The 17,584-nt window shown below is 42.1% G+C and overlaps 1 protein-coding gene across 2 annotated transcripts in view; it reads right to left on the reverse strand.

Annotated features, from left to right (window-relative positions):
* The window catches only part of LOC100009097 (Ig gamma chain C region), a 183,007-nt gene that overhangs the window by 65,636 nt on the left and 99,787 nt on the right, over positions 1–17,584 (reverse strand). The gene's annotated exons all lie outside the window — the stretch shown is intronic.

The raw sequence follows: 17,584 nt of genomic DNA on the forward strand, positions 1-17,584 counted from the left end.
TCAGCGCCTCTTGGTCTTGAACAGGAGGGGAGGAAGCAGGCTGCTCGCTGCTCAGATCGGAAGGAACACGTAAGGGAGGAGTTGTGGGAAGTTCCAAAGGGAGTGGAAAGTGAATGGCGAAGCAGACTTCCTCTGTGCGACCATCCAATGCCACGAGCAGGAAAGACTAAAGAGGAGACAAGAGGCGGCATAAACTTATTTCCAAGCCGCGGTGGTCGAAGATGCAGCTCTGACAGATCTTGGTCCTCACACCGTGGCCCAAAGAAGAAAGGAGGAGTTTGCCAATGCCCTGGAGTCTGCAGTGCCCTGGAGGACTGGCCCCATCAGGGGGGCGCTGTCTGTGCAAATGCCCTGGGCCTTTCCTCTGGGTGGGGAGGGGTACAGCCGGAAGCTGCTGGTGGCCTCTCAGCAGCACCCGGAGCGACAGGGCAGGGGCTGACGCACTCCACTATGAGAGCCTGGCTCTGCCCCACGTCCCCTCACCCAGAACATGGCCACAAGGCCATGACTGCACTAACCCTGAGCTTTTCGGAGGACGGGCTGTGCGGTGGGCTTGGCAGAAGGTGGCAGAGTGACAAGCGCTCTACCTGAGTTCCCCGCGACCTCGGAAAACCCCTCACTGCTTTTTTTTATTTATAGCAGATTCATTCGTTTTTTAGAAAGCATTTATTTAATGAATATAAATTTCATAGGTACAGCTTTAGGGATATAGTGGTTCTTCCCCCCATACCAGCCCTTCCACCCCCCCCACTCCTGTCCCACTTTCTACTCCCTCTCCCATGCCATTCTTCGTTAAGATTCATTTTTAATTATCTTTATATACAGAAGACCAACTCTATACTAAGTAAATATTTCAACAATTTGCACCCACACATACACATAAAGTATAAAGTACTGTTTGAAGACAAGTTTGACCATTAATTCTCATAGTACAACACATTAAGGACAGAGGTCCTACATGGAGAGCAAGTGCACAGTGATTCCTGTTGTTGATTTAACAATTGACATTCTTATTTATTATGTCAGTGACCACCCAAGGCTCTTGTCATGAGCTGCTAATTCTATGGAAGCCTTCTGATTCCACAAAATCCGTCAGTATTTAGAGAGGGTATAATCAAAGTGGAAGTTCTCTCCTCCCTTCAGAGAAAGGTACCTCCTTCTTTGATGGCCCCATCTTTCCACTGGGATCTCACTCACCGAGATCTTTCATTTAGGTCATTTTTTTTTTTCCACAGTGTCTTGGCTTTCCATGCCTGAGAAACTCTCATGGGCTTTCTTTTTTTTTTTTAAACTTTTATTTAGTAAATATAAATTTCCAAAGTACAGTTTATGGAGTACAATGGCCCCCCCATAACTTCCCTCCCACTTGCACCCCTCCCATCTCCCGTTCCCTCTCCCATTCAATTCACATCGATTCATTTTCAATTATCTTTATAAACAGAAGATTGATTTAGTATATATTAAGTAAAGATTTCATCAGTTTGCACCCACACAGAACATAAAGTGTAAAATACTGTTTGAGTACTAGTTATAGCATTAATTCACATTGGACAACACATTAAGGACAGATCCCACATGAGGAGTAAATACACAGTGACTCCTGTTGTTGACTTAACAATTTGACACTCTTGTTTATGGCATCAGTAATCTCCCTAGGCTCAGCCAGTGCCACAGCTCAATAGGCTAATCCTCTGCCTGTGGCACTGGCACCCCAGGTTCTAGTCCCGGTCGGGGCTCCGGATTCTGTCCTGGTTGCCCCTCTTCCAGGCCAGCTCTCTGCTGTGGTCTGGGAGTGCAGTGGAGGGTGGCCCAAGTGCTTGGGCCCTGCACCCACATGGAAGACCAGGAGGAGCACCTGGCTCCTGCCTTTGGATCAGCGCGGTGTGCCTGCTGCAGTGAGCCGGCCATGGCGGCCATTGGAGGGTGAACCAACGGCAAAGGAAGACCTTTCTCTCTGTCTCTCTCACTCAATGTCCACTCTGCCTGTCAAAAATAAAAAAATAATAATCTCTCTAGGCTCAAGTCATGAGTTGCCAAGGCTATGGAAGCCTTTTGGGTTTGCCGACTTCGATCTTATTCCGACAGGGTCACAGTCAAAGTAGAAGTTCTCTCCTCCCTTCAGAGAAAGGTACCTCCTTCTTTGATGGCCTGTTCTTTTCACTGGGATCTCACTCACAGAGATCTTTCATTTAGGTCCTCTATTTTTTTTTTTTTTTTGCCAGAGTGTCTTGGATTTCCATGCCTAAAATACTCTCATGGGCTCTTCAGCCAGATCCGAATGCCTTAAGGGCTGATTCTGAGGCCAGAGTGCTGTTTAGGACATCTGCCATTCTATGGGTCTGCTGTGTATCCCGCTTTCCATGTTGGATCATTCTCTCCCTTTTTTATTCTATCAGTTAGTATTTGCAGACACTAGTCTTGTTTGTGTGATACCTTTGACTCTTCGACCTATCAGTGTGATCAATTGTGAACTGAAATTGATCACTTGGACTAGTGAGATGGCATTGGTACATGCAACCTTGATGGGATTGTATTGAAATCCCCTGGCACATTTCTAACTCCACCATTTGGCGCAAGTCCGTTTGAGCATATCCCAAATTGTACATCTCCTCCCTCTCTTATTCCCACTCTTATATTTAACAGGGATCACTTTTCAGTTAAATGTAAACACTTAAGAATAATTGTGTGTTAATCACAGAGTTCAACCAATAGTATTAACTAGAACAAAAAATACTAAAAGGGATAAAGTATTAAATTGTACATCAACAGTCAGGACAAGGGCTGATCAAGTCACTGTTTCTCATAGTGTCCTTTTCACTTCAACAGATTTCCTTTTTTGTGGTTGGTTAGTTGTCACCGATCAGGGAGAACATATGATATCTGTCCCTTTGAGACTGGCTTAATTCACTCAGCATGATGTTTTCCAGATTCCTCCATTTTGTTGCAAATGACCGGATTTCATTTTTTTTACTGCTGTATAGTATTGTATAGAGTACATGCCCCATAATTTCTTTATCCAGTCTACTGTTGATGGGAATTTGGGTTGGTTCCAGGTCTTAGCTATTCTGAATTGAGCTGCAATAAACATTGAGGTGCAGACAGCTCTTTTCTTTGCCAATTTAATTTCCCTTGGGTAAATTCCAAGGAGTGGGATTGGTGGGTCATGTGGTAGGGTTATATTCAGGTTTCTGAGGAATCTCCAGACTGACTTCCATATTGGCTTTACCAGTTTGCATTCCAACCAACAGTGGGTTAGGGCACTTTTCCCCCCACATCCTTGCCAGCATCTGTTGTTGGTATATTTCTGAATGTGAGCCATTTTAACTGGGGTGAGGTGAAACCTCATTTTGGTTTTGATTTGCATTTCCCTGATGGCTAATGATCCTGAACATTTTTTCATGTGTCTGTTGGCCATTTGGATTTCCTCTTTTGAAAAATGTCTATTGAGGTCCTTGGTCCATCTCTTAAGTGGGTTGTTTGTTTTGATGTTGTGGAGTTTCTTGATCTCTTTGTAGATTCTGGTTATTAACACTTTATCTGTTGCACAGTTTGCAAAAATTTTTTCCCATTCTGTCAGTAGCCTCTTCACTTTCCTGACTGTTTCTTTTGCAGTACAGAAACTTCTCAATTTGATGCAATCCCAAATGTTAATTTTGGCTTTGACTGCTTGTGCTTCCAGGGTCTTTTCTAAGAAGTCTTTGCCGGTACCTATATCTTGCAGGGTTTCTCCAATGTTCTCTAACAATTTGATGGTGTCAGGTCATAGATTTAAGTCTTTAATCCATTTTGAGTGGATTTTTGTGTAAGGTGAAAGGTACGGGTCTTGCTTCATGCTTCTGCACATGGAAATCCAGTTTTCCCAGCACCATTTATTGAATAGACTGTCCTTACTCAGGGATTGGTTTTGGATCCTCGGTCAAATATAAGTTGGCTGTAGATGTTGGGGTTGATTTCTGGTGTTTCTATTCTGTTCCATTGGTCTATCTATCTGTTTCTGTACCAGTGCCATGCTGTTTTGATTATAACTGCCCTGTAGTATGTCCTGAAATCTGGTATTGTGATGCCTCCAGCTTTGTTTTTGTTGTACAAGATTGCTTTAGCTATTCAAGGTCTCCTGTGCCTCCATATGAATTTCAGCATAATTTTTTTCAGATCTGAGAAGAATGTCTTTGGTATCCTGATTGGTATCGCATTGAATCTATAAATGTCTTTTGGGAGAATGGACATTTTGATGATATTGATTCTTGCAATCCATGAGCATGGAAGATTTTTCCATTTCTTGGTATCCTCTTCTATTTCTTTCTTTAAGGTTTTGTAATTTTCATCATAGAGATCTTTAACATCCTTGGTTAAGTTTATTCCAAGGTATTTGATTGTTTTTGTAGCTATTGTGAATGGGATTGATCTTAGAAGTTCTTTCTCAGCTGTGGCATTGCCTGTGTATACAAAAGCTGTTGGTTTTTGTGCATTGATTTTATATCATGCTCCTTTGCCAAACTCTTCTATGAGTTCCAATAGTCTCTTAGTAGAGTTCTTTGGATCCCCTAAATAAAGAATTATATCATCTGCAAAGAGGAATACTTTGACTTCTTCCTTCCCAATATGTATCCCTTTAATTTCTTTATCTTGCCTAATAGCTCTGTTTAAAACATCCAGAACTATATTGAATAGCAGTGGTGAGAGTGGGCATCCCTGTCTGCTACCAGATCTCAGTGGAAATGCTTCTGACTTTTCCCCATTCAGTAGGATGCTGGCTGTGGGTTTTTCATAAATTGCTTTGACTGTATTGAGGAATGTTCCTTCCATACCCAGTTTGCTTAGAGTTTTCATCATGAAAGGGTGTTGTATTTTATCGAATGCTTTCTCGGCATCTATTGGGATAATCATATGGTTTTTCTTCTGCAGTCTGTTAATGTGGTGTATCACATTGATTGTTTTGCAAACATTGAACCATCCCTGCATACCAGGGATAAATCCCACTTGGTCTGTGTGGATGATCTTTCTGATGTGTTGTTGCATTCTATTGGCGATATTTTTATTGAGGATTTTTGCATCTATGATCATCAGGGATATTGGTCTGTAATTCTCTTTCAATGCTGCATCTTTTTCTGGCTTAGGGATTAAGGTGATGCTGGCTTCATAGAAAGAATTTGGTAGGATTCCCTCTTTTTCAATTGTTCTTAATAGTTTGAGAAGAATTGGAGCTAGTTCTTCTTTAAATGTGTGGTAGAATTCAGCAGTGAATCCTTCTCGTCCTGGGCTTTTCTTTGTTGGGAGGGCCTTTATTACCGTTTCAATTTCTGTCACAGTTATGGGTCTGCTTAGGTTTTCTATGTCTTCCTGGTTCAATTTAGGTAGGTTGCATGTGTCCAGGCATCTATCCATTTCTGATAGATTTCCCTGTTTGCTGGCATACAAGTCCTTGTAGTAATTTCTGATGATTCTTTTTATTTCTGTGGTGTCTATTGTTACGTTTCCTTTTTCATCTCTGATTTTATTGATTTGGGTCTTTTCTCTCCTTTTTTTTAGTTAGTTGGGCCAATAGGGTGTCAATTTTGTTTATTTTTTCAAAAAACCAGCTCCTCGTTTGGCTGATTTTTTGTAATTTTTTTGGATTCAATTCTATTGATTTCTTCTCTGATTTTAATTATTTCTCTTCTCCCACTATATTTGGGTCTGGTTTGCTGCAGATTTTCTAGATCCTTGAGATGAATTGAAAGCTCACTTATTTGGTGCCTTTCAAATTTCTTGATGTGAGCACCTATTATTATAACTTTCCTCTTAACACTGCTTTTCCTGTATCCCATAAGTTTTGGTATGTTGTGCTGTTATCCTCAGTTACTTACAGAAAGTTTTTGATTTCTCTTTTGATTTCTTCTATGACCCAGTGTTCATTCAGGAGCGTGTTGTTCAGTCTCCATGTTTTTGCATATGCTCTAGGGATTCCTGAGTTGCTAATTTCCAACTTCATTCCTCTATGGTCTGAGAAGCTGCATCGTATGATTCTAATTCTTTTGAATTTGCTGAGACTTGCTTTATGGCCTGTATGTGGTCAATCCTAGAGAAGGTTCCATGTACTGATGAGAAGAATGTAAATGCTTTATGTGTAGGATGAAAAGTTCTGTATATATCTGTTAGATCCATTTGGGCTATAGTGTCGTTTAAATCTACTGTCTCCTTGTTGATCTTCTGTCTGGTTGATCTGTCTATTTCTGAGAGTGCTATTGAAGTCCCCCAGTACTATTGTATTGGAGTCCAAGTCTCCTTTTAAGTCCCTTAGCAAATCTTTTAAATAAACCGATGCCCTGCAATTAGGTGCATATACATTGATAATCGTTATATCTTCCTGTTGAATTGATCCCCTAATTATTATATAGTGCCCCTCTTTGTCTCTCCTAACAGCTTTTGTGTTAAAGTTTATTTTGTCTAATATTAAGATGGCTACGCCTGCTCTTTTTTCATTTTTGTTGGCATGGTATATCTTTTTCCAGACTTCCACTTTCAGTCTGTATGCATGTTTGTTGGAAAGATGTGTTTCTTGTAAGCAGCAAATAGATGGGTTTTGTTCCTTAACCCATTCAGCCAATCTGTGTCTTTTAACTGGACAGTTGAGGCCATTAACGTTCAATGTGACTATTGATAAGTAGTAACTTTGCCCTGCAATTTTCCCAAAGATATTTTCTAATATATGCTTTGAACTTCCTGTCATCTTTTACTGTGAGGTTTTCTTCCTTTACCTTCTTTCATACTGATGACCATGCTTCTGTGTTTCTGTGTGCAACACATCTTTAAGCATTTTTTGCAGGGCCGGACAAGTGGCAACAAATTCTTTCAATTTCTGTTTGCTATGAAAGGTCTTTATTTCACCTTCATTCACAAATGAGAGCTTTGCAGGATATAATATTCTGGGCTGGCAGTTTTTCTCTCTTAGTACCTGCGCTATATCTCGCCATTCCCTCCTAGCCTGTAGGGTTTCTGATGAGAAGTCTGCTGTGAGTCCAATTGGAGATCCTCTGAGAGTAATCTGACGTTTCTGTCTTACACATTTTAGAATTTTTTCTTTATGTTTCACTGTGTTGAGTTTGATTACAACGTGTCATGGTGAGGATCTCTTTTGGTCATGTTTACTAGGGGTTCTTTTTTTTTGACAGGCAGAGTAGACAGTGAGAGAGACAGAGAGAAAGGTCTTCCGTTTGCCGTTGGTTCACCCTACAATGGCCTCTGTGGCCGGTGCACTGCGGCTGGTGCACTGCGCTGATCTGATGGCAGGAGCCAGGTACTTATCCTGGTCTCCCATGGGGTGCAGGGCCCAAGTACTTGGGCCATCCTCCACTGCACTCCTGGGCCACAGCAGAGAGCTGGCCTGGATGAGGGGCTACCGGGACAGAATCCAGTGCCCCAACTGGGACTAGAACCCAGTGTGCCGGCATCGCAAGGCGGAGGATTAGCCTAGTGAGCCGTGGCGTCGGCCTACTAGGGGTTCTATGAGCTTCCTGTACTAGGATGTCTCTGTCCTTCTCCAAACCCAGGAAGTTCTCTGCAAGTATCTCACTAAAAAGGCCTTCTAATCCTTTCTCTCTCTCCATGCCTTCAGGAACTCCTAGAACCCGAATGTTGTTTTTTTTTAATAGTATCCTGTAGATTCCCAACAATATTTTTTAGATTTCTAATTTCCTCTTCTTTTCTTTGGTTTGACTGTATGTTTTCCTGTGCTCTGTCTTGTAAGTCCGATATTCTCTCTTCTGCTTCACCCATTCTGTTTTTAAGACTCTCTAATGTGTTTTTCATTTGATCTATTGAGTTCTTCATTTCATTTTGATTTCTCTTCACTATCACACTTTCCTGTTCTACTAGTTTCTGTGTTTCATTTTGATTCCTCCTTAAGATTTCATTTTCACAAGATTTTCTATCCTGTCCAGTAAGGATTTCCGTAGCTCAAGCATTTGTTTTTGAAAACTTCTAAATGTTCTTATCATAAATTTTTTGAAATCCATATCTTGCATTTCTTCCATCTCATCATTTTCATAATCTTGGCTTTGGGTGTCTTGTTCATTTGTGGGTGTCATAATGTCTTCCTTGTTCTTGTTTCCTTGGTTTCTGTGTTTGTTGCTTGGCATTGTGGAGATATTCTTTGGATTCTTCTTCCCTCACTGTGGTGTTTTTTTCTTGTTATACTATGACTGTATTAAGTGGACTGTCTGCTTTTGATGGAGCCTTAGAGGCTTGAGATGGGTGTGGCCAGAGACCTTGTTTGGTTCCTCAGGGTTAAGGGTGTGCCAAAGGTGACACTCCCAGTTCAGGCATGGTAAATCTCTTTTCTTTTCTTTTCTTTTCTTTTCTTTTCTTTTCTTTTCTTTTCTTTTCTTTTCTTTTCTTTTCTTTTCTTTCTTTCTTTCTTTCTTTCTTTCTTTCTTTCTTTCATTCAGAAGGGACATAATTCCACACAGCTGTGCGGAATTGAAGGTAGTCAGCTTCTGATCTCTGGCTCCTGTGGGTATAACATTCGCCTGCTCTTTCCCAAGGATCACACAGGGAATCTGTTCTGCCCTCAGTGTGGGCTCAAATTCTCCTGCAGTATCCCACTGGGTTGCCAAGGTTACCGAATTGTAGCATCTCTGGAGAGTACTCACGTGAACTCCGTGAGTTCTCTCCCCCACCGTCTGTTTTTTCACAGTCCAGTTCATTAGCTCCACACATTCACTAGGTTCTAATCTCCTGTTATTTCACCACTCCCCCCAGAGTCAGGTTTTTCTGCTTGGCTGTGGGCAGGTGCAGCCCTGGGATCACGCAGCTTTTACGTATGATCAAAATGGCACCTGCTCTTTGTCTTGCTTGCCTTTGAGAGGTGAGCGGAGAGAGAGAAACTCGTGTTTGGACTGGTCCTTTTTTTTTTTTTCTCTCTCTCTCCTCTAGTTAGCCTGGTGAACTTTCCCCACGGGGCTTCAAGCCTTGTTCCCTCTAGGCTCCTCCTTCTGCTTTTCCGCCAGTGTCTCAGGCTATTGAGGTTCGACTCACCTCGCGTTCCAGCGCTGGTGCATTGATCCTGCCACTGGTGTCTGGAACCGTGGGCTCCCATGAGCTCCACACAGGTCCACCGTGAATCACTAGTTCCAGACGAGTTTCCTCTGCTGTTTATTCCCCAACTCTTCCTTGAACCTACAGTATCTCCACTTTTATTAAACTGTCTCTTCCCGGACTATTAGTGTGCTCCCTTCCTGTTCCGCCATCTTGCTGCTCTCCTCTCATGGGCTTTTTAGCCAGAGCCTAATGCCTTAAGGGCTGATTCTGAGGCCAGAGTGCTGTTTAGAGCGTTTGTCATTCTATGCATCTGCTGTGTGACCCCCTCCCCATGTTGATTCGTTCTCTCCTTTTTAATTCTATCTATTGTTATTTGAAGATGCTTGGTTTTAGTTATGTGATCCCTTTGAACTTATTTCTATCTATATAATCAGTTACATTTAAAGTGATCACTTTAACTAGTAAGATGGCACTAGTACCATCCGACTTAGTGGGCTTTGGAGTCCCATGGCAAGTTCTCAGCTTTTCCCTTAGGGGTAAGTCTGATGGAGCATGTGTTGAACTATACATCTCCTCCCTCTCTTATTCCCACTCTTATTTTTTCCTGGGATCAATTTTCAGTTGGCTCTAAACACTTGTGAGTAATTATGTGTTAAGAGTTCAACCAATGGTATTAAGTAGAAAAAGAAAATAGTAAAAAAAAATAATAAACTATTTCCTAACAGGACAAATGCTGATCAAGTCATTGCTTCTCGTAGTATTAATTTCACTACTACAAGTTTCCTTTTAGACGCTCAGTTAGTTGTCACAGGTCAGGGAGAACATATGATATTTGTCCCTTTGGGTCTGGCTTATTTCACTCAGCATGATGTTTTCCAGATTCCTCCATTTTGTTGCAAATAACCGGATTTCATTTTTTTTACCACTTTGTAGTATTTCATAGAGTACATATCCCATAGTTTCTTTATCCAGTCTTACACTGATGGGCATTTAGGTTGATTCCAAGTCTTAGCTATTGTGAATTGAGCTGTAATAAACATGGAGGTGCAGATAGCTCTTTCATTTACTGATTTCATTTCCCTTGGGTAAATTCCCAGGAGTGGGATGGCTGGGTCATCTGGTACAACTATATTCAGATTTCTGAGGAATCTCCAAACCGTCTTCCAAAGTGGCTCACCAGTTTGCATTCCCACCAACAGTGGATTAGGGCACCTTTTTCCCCACATCCTCGCCAGCATCTGTTGTTAGTTCATTTCTGTATGAAAGCCATTCTAGCTGGGGTGAGGTGAAACCTCATTGTGGTTTTGATTTGCATTTCCCTGATGGCTAATGATCCTGAACATTTTTTCATGTGTCTGTTGGCCATTTGGATTTCCTCTTTTGAAAAATGTCTATTGAGGTCCTTGGTCCATCTCTTAAGTGGGTTGTTTGTTTTGTTGTTATGAAGTTTCTTGATCTCTTTATTTATTTATTTTTTTTTTATTTTTTGACAGGCAGAGTGGACAGTGAGAGAGAGAGACAGAGAGAAAGGTCTACCTTTTGCCGTTGGTTCACCCTCCAATGGCCACCGTGGCCGGCGCGCTGCGGCCGGCACACCGCGCTGATCTGAAGGCAGGAGCCAGATGCTTCTCCTGGTCTCCTATGCGGTGCAGGGCCCAAGTACTTGGGCCATCCTCCACTGCACTCCTTGGCCATAGCAGAGACTTGATCTCTTTGTAGATTCTGGTTATTAATCCTTTATCAGTTTCATAGTTTGCAAATAATTTCTCCCATTTTCTTGGTTACTTCTTCATTTTCCTAACTGTTTCTTTGCCATCCAGAAACTTTTCAATCTGATGTTATCTCAATTGTTAATTTTGGCTTTGACTGCCTGTGCCTCTGGGGTCTTTTCCAAGAAGTCTTTGCCTGTGCCAATATCTAGCAGAGCTTCTCCGATGTTCTCTAATAATTTGTTCTCTAATAATAATCTAATAATAATTCTCTAATAATTTGATGGTGTTGGTCATAGATTTAGATCTTTAATCCATGCTGGGTGGATTTTTGTGTAAGGTGTAAGGTAGGGGTCTTACTTCATACTTCTGCATGTGGAAATCCAGTTTTCCCAGCACCATTTGTTGAATAGACTGTCCTTGCTCCAGGCCTTGATCAAATATAAGTTGGTTGTAGATGTTTGAATTGATTTTTGGCATTTCTTTTCTGTTCCATTGTTCTATCCATCTGTTTCTGTACCAGTACCCAGCTGTTTTGATTATAACTGCCCTCTAGCATGTCTTGAAACCTGGTATTATGATGCCTCCAGATTTGTTTTGGATGTGTAAGATTGCTTTAGCTATTCAAGGTCTCCTGTGCTTCCATATGCACTTTAGCATCATTTTTTTCTATATCTGAGAAGAATGTCTTTGGTATTTTGATTGGTATCGCATTGAATTTGCAAATTGCTTTTGTAAGAATGGACATTTTGATGATATTGATTCTTTCAATCCATGAACACGGAGGATTTTCCATTTTTTGTATCTTCTTCTATTTCTTTCTTTAATGTTTTGTAATTCTCATCATAGTGATCTTTGACATCCTTGGTTAAATTTATCCCAAGGTATTTGATTTCTTTTAATAGATATTGTGAATGGGATTGATCTTAGAAATTTTTTCTTAGCCATGGCATCGTATCTGTATACAAAGGTTGCTGATTTTTGTGTATTGACTTTAAATCCTGCTACTTTACCAGACTCTTCTATGAGTTTCGATAGTCTCTTAGTAGAGTTCTTTGGATTTTCTAAATAAAGAATCCTGTTGTCTGCAAATAGGGATGATTTGGCTTCCTCCTTCCAAATTTGTATCCCTTTGATTTCTTTTTCTTGACTAATGGCTCTGGCTAAAACTTCCAGTACTATATTGAGTAGCAATGATGAGAGTGGGCATACCTGTTTGGTACCAGATCTCAGTGGGAATGCGTCCAGCTTTTCTCCATTCAATATGATGCTGGCCGTGGGTTTTTCATAAATTGCTTTGATTGTGTTGAGGAATGTTCCTTCTATACCCAATTTGCTTAGAGTTTTCATCATGAAAGAGTGTTGTATTTTATCAGATGCTTTTTATACATCTATTAAAATAATCATATGGTTTTTCTTCTGCAGTTTGTTAATGTTATGCATCACATTGAATGATTTGCAAATGTTGAATCATCTCTGCATGCCAGGGATAAATCCCCTTGGTCTTGGTGGATTATCTTTCTGATGTGTTGTTGGATTTGATTGGCTAGAATTTTTCTGAGGATTTTTGCATCAGTATTCATTAGGGAAATTGGTCTGTAATTCTCTTTCTCTGTTGCATCTTTTTCAGGTTTAGGAATTAATATGATGCTGGCTTCACAGAAAGAGTTTGGGAGAATTCACTTCTCTTTCGATTGTTCTGAATAGCTTGAGAAGAATTGGAGTTACTTCTTTAAACATCTGGTAGAATTCAGTAGTGAATCCATTTGGTCCTGGGCTTTTCTTTGTTGGGAGGGCCTTTAATACTGATTCAGTTTCTGACTTATTTATGGATCTGTTTAGGTTTTCTGTGTCTTCATCGCTCAATTTAGGTAAGTTGTATGCATCCAGAAATCTATCTGTTTCTTCTAGGTTTCCCAGTTTGTTGGCATACAGCTTATGTAGTAATTCCTGATGATTCTTCTTATTTCTGTGGTGTCTTGTTATATTTCCTTTTTCATTTCTAAATTTATTGATTTGGGTCTTCTCTCTCTTTTTTGTTTGGTTAGTTGGGCCAATGGTGTGTCAATTTTGTTTATTTTTTCAAAAAACCAGCTGTTAATTTCACTGATCTTTTGTATTTCTTTGGATTCAATTTTGTTGATTCTTCTCTAATTTTAATATTTCTTTTCTCCTCCTAATTTGGGTTTGGTTTGATGTAGTTTTTCTAGATCCTTGAAATGCATTGATAGCTCATTTATTTGGTGCGTTTCCAATTTCTTGATGTAGGCACCTATTTCTATAATCTTTCCTCTTAACACTGCTTTTGTTGTGTCCTATAAGTCTTGATATGTTGTATTTTATCTTCATTTGTTTTGAGAAAGTTTTTTATTTCCCTTTTGATTTCTTCTATGACCCACTGTTCATTCAGGAGCATGTGTTAAGTCTCTATGTGTTTCCACATGTTCTAGAGATTCCTGAGTTTCTAATTTCCAGCTTCATTCCATTGTAGACCAAGAAGATGCATGGTATGATTTTGATTTTTTTTGAATTTGTTAAGACTTGCTTTACAGCTTAGTGTTTGGTCAATCCTAGAGAAAGTTCCATGCACTGACGAGAAGAATGTGTATTCTGCAACTGTAGGATGAAAAGTTCTGTAGATATCTGTTAGGTCCATTTGGTCTATAGTGTTGATTAATTCTGCTGTTTCTTTTCTGTTTGGTTGATCTGTCCATGGCTGAAAGTGGAGTATTAAAGTCCCCCAATACTGTTGTACTTGAGTCTATGTCTTCCTTTAAATCCCTCAACATTTCTTTTAAATAAACTGGTGCCCTGTAATTAGGTGCATATACATTTATAATAGTTACATCTTCCTGTTGAATCAACCCGTTAATCATTATATAGTGCCCCTCTTTGTCTTTTTCAACAGTTTTTGTGTTAAAGTACATTTTGTCTGATATTCAGGTGGCTATACCAGCTCTTTTTTGGTTTCTGTTGGCATGGAATATCTTTTTCCATCCTTTCACTTTCAGTCTGCATGCATCTTTGTTGATGAGATGTGTTTCTTGTAGACAGCAAATAGATGGGTTTTGTTTTTTAATCCACCCAGCCAGTCTGTGTCTTTTACCTGGGGAGTTGAGGACATTTACATTCAAGGTGACTATTGACAAGAAATGACTTTGCTCTGCCATTTTCCCAAAGATATTCCTAACTTATACTTTGAACTTCCTGTGATCTTTTACTGAGAGACTGTCTTCCTTTACCTGCTTTCTTGGTGATGACCATGTTTCTGTGTGCAACACATCCTTAAGCCTCTGAATGAGTGGTGACAAATTCTTTCAATTTCTGTTTGTTGTAAATGGTCCTTATTTCACTTTTATTCACAAATGAGAGCTTGCAGGATATAATATTCTGGGATGTCAGTTTTTTTCCTCTTAGGACTTGGGCTATATCTTGCCATTCTCTCCTAGCCTGCAGGGTTTCTGTTGAGAAGTCTGCTGTGAGTCTAATTGGAGATCCCCTGAAAGTAATCTGGCATTTCTCTGGTGCACATTTTAGCATCTATTCTTTATGCTTCACTGTGATGAGTTGGATTACGATGTGTTGTGGTGAGGATCTTTTCTGGTCATGTCTATTGGGAGTTCTGTGTGCTTCCTGCACTTGGAGGTCTTTTTCTCTAAACCTAGGAAGTTTTCTGCTGTTATCTCACTAAAAAGGCCTTCTAATCCCTTTTCTCTCTCCATGTCTTCAGGAACTCCTAGAACCTGTATATTGGGGTTTTTGTATAGTATCCTGTAGATTTCCAACAGTGTATTAGTTTTCTAATTTCCTCTTCTTGTCTTTGGTTTGACTGTATACTCCTGTGCTCTATCTTCTAAGTCCAATATTCTCTCTTCTGCCTCGCTGATTCTGTTCTTAAAGCTCTCCACTGCATTTTTATTTGTTCTGTTGAATTCTTCATTACATTTTGATTTCTCTTTGGGATCTTAATTTCATGGAGAAATTTTCTTTCATGTCTTGCATGGATTTCAGTAGTTCATGCATTTGCTTTTGATTACTTCTATGTAATCTTATGATCAATTTTTTGAGTTCCATTTCTTGCATTTCTTCTATCTCCCCGTCTTCACAATCTAGTATCCAAGTGTCATGCTCTTTTGGGGGTGTCATACTGTCTTCCTTATTCTTGTTTCCTGGATTGGTGAGTTTGTTGTTGAGCATTTGTGGAGATACTCTTTGGTTTCTTTTTCTCCCCCCACCTTTTTTTTTTTTTTTTTTGCTGTGGCTGCTTTTATCATTGTACTGTGACTTTGTAGATAAGTGGAATGTCTGCTTTCAGTGAATCTCTAGAGGTTTGTAGTGGGTTTAGCCAGAGAGCTCTCTTCAGTTCTTCAGGGTTTAGGGCATGCCTAAGGTGACACACCAGGTTTGGCATGGTCTCTCTCTCTCTCTCTCTCTCTCTCTCTCTTAATCAGAAGGGAGGTTTATTCTGCTCAGCTGAGCTCCTCTCCTCAATGGACACCAGTGCCAGAGCGCTAGCCCCAGTGGGTATAACATTGGTCCACTCTGTCCCAAGGACCACAAAAGGGACCTGTGCAGTTCTCAGTGTAAGTTCAGATTCCCCAGCAATGTCTCTCACCTCACTGCTTCTTTGCCTGAAGGCTGGAGTAGATTAGGTCAAGCAGGGGAGGGCCTGGGCTGGAGGCAGCCTGGGCGAGAGAGGTCCAGCACAGGCGGCACAGGCCCCACTCTTCCACCGTGGTTGGTGGAGTCTCCACTCCCCTGCGGCAACTTCCGGCCTTTCCTTTGAGGGCGGCCTTGATTTCTTGCCTGAGGCAGTGCCCTTGGGGTTCCTGGACCATCCCAGAGGCCCCTGTGCATGGCTGGACACCATGCCATGTCAGATGAGGTCAGCATTCTGTGGGTGAGCCCCCCACCCACCCTGGGGCTCCCTCAGCTCCTGGATCTGGAAGAAGCCCACTCCCAAGACTTGCTGAGCAGCTGGCCAGCGGGTGACACCCCTGCAGACCCGTTCTGCTGCCCTGGAGTCACGCACGGGGCCGTTGGAGTCTGCAGAGCCACCGCTCAGCCCCGCCTGTTTCCCTGCAGCAACCTTGCTACAGCTCTGAGCCCTGAAGGGTGTGGGAGTGCCGCCCAGGAGAGGCACAGGGCGCTGTGTTTCCGCTCTCCACCCCCCACCCCTTCCCTGCAGAAGGACAGCGGGCAAAGAGCTGAGTGGGCTTGGCTGTCCGTGGCACACAGCCTGAAAGGCTCTCACAGAGGACACAGTCGAGTTTGCCCAGGTGCTTCCCACGTTTGTTGCTCTATTTGTAACTCCCGCCTGCTGTGCAGAGCACTTTGGAAGTCTCTTCTGTAGAGGAGACACGGCCGCAACCAGAGACTAAGGAAAGTGGAGTCTTCGAGAGTTATCTTGTCCAGGGAGGGAAGATGTCCTGAACTCTGCCTTCTGTACTCCTTCTGTAACTTCTGTAATCCGTCCTCTACATCTGTCCCGGGTAACTCTTTATAAATGTACGGAACCCACCGGCCACTGAAGTGTGGTCTTCAGTCATGTGGGCTAGTTCTCCCCAAGTAGTCCCAGTCACGTGGGGTGTGTTCCTTCTAATTTACTTGAAAGGTGGAGAGACAGAGACAGCCATCTTCCATTCACTGGCTCTCAATGCCCACAAGAGCTGGGGCTGGGCCAGTCCGTAGCCAGGGGCTGGAGACTCAGTCCTGGTCTCCCATGGGTGACAGAGCCCTGAGGACTCGAGCCGTCACTGCTGCCTGCAGGAGTGCACATGAGCAGGAAGCAGAGCCAGACATTCTGACGGGACGCAGGCATCCCGAGCAGCGGCATCTCTTTCGTTCTTTCTTTCTTTTTTTTTTTTTAAAGATTTTATTTATTTGAGGCCAGCGCTGCGGCTCCCTAGGCGCTGGCACACTGGGTTCTAGTCCTGGTCGGGGCGCCGGATTCTGTCCCGGTTGCCCCTCTTCCAGGCCAGCTCTCTGCTGTGGCCAGGGAGTGCAGTGGAGGATGGCCCAAGTTCTTGGGCCCTGCACCCCATGGGAGACCAGGAGAAGCACCTGGCTCCTGCCATCGGATCAGCGCAGTGCGCCGGCCGCAGCGCACCGGCCGCAGCGCACTGGCCTCGGCGGCCATTGGAGGGTGAGCCAATGGCAAAGGAAGACCTTTCTCTCTCTCTCTCTCTCTCACTGTCCACTCTGCCTGTCAAAAAAAAAAAGATTTTATTTATTTGAGAGGTAGAGTTACAGACAGTGAGAGGGAGAGACAGAGAGAAAGGTCTTTCATCCGTTGGTTCACTCCCTAATTGGCCACAACAGCCAGAGCTGTGCTGATCCGAAGCCAGGAGCCAGGGGCTTCCTCCGGGTCTCCCACATGGGTACAGGGGCCCAAGCTCTTGGGTCATCTTCTACTGCTTTCCCAGGCTGCAGCAGAGAGCTAGACTGGAAGAGGAGCAGCCGGGACTAGAACCGGCACCCATATGGGATGCAGGTGCTGCAGGCAGAAGATTAACCTACTGCGACACAGTGCTGGCCCCAGCAGCATTTCTTTTAAAATATTTTTAAGTTGCATTTTCTTTAAAATCTTTTTAAATTAGTTTTTTTTTAAGTTTTTATTTAGTGAATGCATTTTTTCATAGATACAACTTTAGGAATATAGGGGTTCTTTCCCCCATGCCCCCCCAACTCCCATCCTACCTCCCTCCCTCTCCCATCTCCTTCTTCATTATGCTTAAATTTTAGTTTGATTTTATATACAGAGAACCAACTCCATGTTTAGCATAGATTATATTCTTTTTTTTAGTGTCTCAAAAATCAGTAAAACTTTATTCGCTTCCATTCTTTCACATTAACAG

Source organism: Oryctolagus cuniculus, chromosome 20 (genome assembly GCF_964237555.1).
Source record: "Oryctolagus cuniculus chromosome 20, mOryCun1.1, whole genome shotgun sequence".
Taxonomy (NCBI): domain Eukaryota; kingdom Metazoa; phylum Chordata; class Mammalia; order Lagomorpha; family Leporidae; genus Oryctolagus; species Oryctolagus cuniculus.